At 39.7% G+C, this 1110-nt stretch overlaps 1 long non-coding RNA gene across 1 annotated transcript in view; it reads left to right on the top strand.

Moving 5' to 3' along the window:
- Nucleotides 1-840, top strand: part of LOC138152715 (uncharacterized) — a 52893-nt gene extending 52053 nt beyond the window's left edge. Inside the window, exon 6 of the long non-coding RNA XR_011166185.1 lies at nt 624-840. This is a non-coding gene — a long non-coding RNA (uncharacterized lncRNA). The remainder of the gene's footprint in view (nt 1-623) is intronic.
- Nucleotides 841-1110: the final 270 nt, after the last annotated feature.

Consider the following 1110-nt stretch of genomic DNA (forward strand, 5'->3'; position numbering starts at 1 on the left):
TGTCTATTGTTCTCTCTTCCAATTGTAAAGAATGCTCAGGCTAAACTGGTGATGAGTAATTATGGAAATAATAGGGTCTGCACCGGAAATGTGTATCTGATCAGAAAGGAAATATAAGTACAAGTGAGGGTAACCCTGAACCCTCTCTTGATGCCAGCAGCATCTCCTTATATATAAAAAGGGGTAGATATTGGGAAAGGAATACTAACCTTCGCCCTAACCTGTTACACTTTTTGTTTGGGTTAAAAGCATAGCTTGTGGCCATTTATTCCAGTTTGCTTTAGGGAGATTTAATTATTCCAATTCTGCAGGACTCCAAACCTTCTGTAGTTAGCCATTTACTCCAGGGTTCTAATCCTTATCACCAAGACAGTGAAGGTGAAAGCACAGATACCTGCCCTGGGGAAACAATTTAAAAAAAAAAGTTTTTAAAAGAATGTCTAACCTGTGTAAACAATGCAGTTTGTCGCCTCGTTAAGCTTTCCAGGTAGCAAAGCTATCACAACCGGTTAATTTAATGAGGTGATAATGGACAAGGAGCAACCCCAGTTAGAGTGATTCTCACTGTTTACAGAGATTTAAAGAGGCTTAGCTAATCAAAGCTTGTTCTCTTCCTCTTGCAGACTGGATTTTAATCCATCAATACTGAAGACCAAACAGCAGAAATGCAAAGATCACATGAATTTTCCCACAGGTGTAGCAGTCCCTCCTAGTTGTTTAAGGCACACAAAAGAGAGTGGTCCTCTGGATGCATGTAAACACTTTGAGGGCTGGGACTATTGTGTTTTTTACCTTTATGTCTCCAGAACCTAGTATTGAGCCTGGCACACAGTAGGTGGTTAATAAATGCTTATTGAATGGGAGTCTGGGGTTCACACGTTCTGTTTCCTAACAGACTTGATACAAGGCTCAAAAGAAGCTTGAAGAAAACAAAGTGTTAATTCAAAAGCTGAAACAAGGTGTGAACTACTTCTATGCTTGCCATTACAATATGGGAAGGAAGGAAGGAAGGAAGGAAGGAAGGAAGGAAGGAAGGAAGGAAGGAAGGAAGGAAATGTTTCTGTGGTTGAATTGGTAAAGGACTTTTCAAGTTTTGTTAATGACCTTAAA

The sequence above is a fragment of the Petaurus breviceps genome, unplaced genomic scaffold (assembly GCF_028583685.1).
Source record: "Petaurus breviceps papuanus isolate PSGF00001 unplaced genomic scaffold, PetGlider_PUasm1.0 151, whole genome shotgun sequence".
Classification (NCBI taxonomy): Eukaryota; Metazoa; Chordata; class Mammalia; order Diprotodontia; family Petauridae; genus Petaurus; species Petaurus breviceps.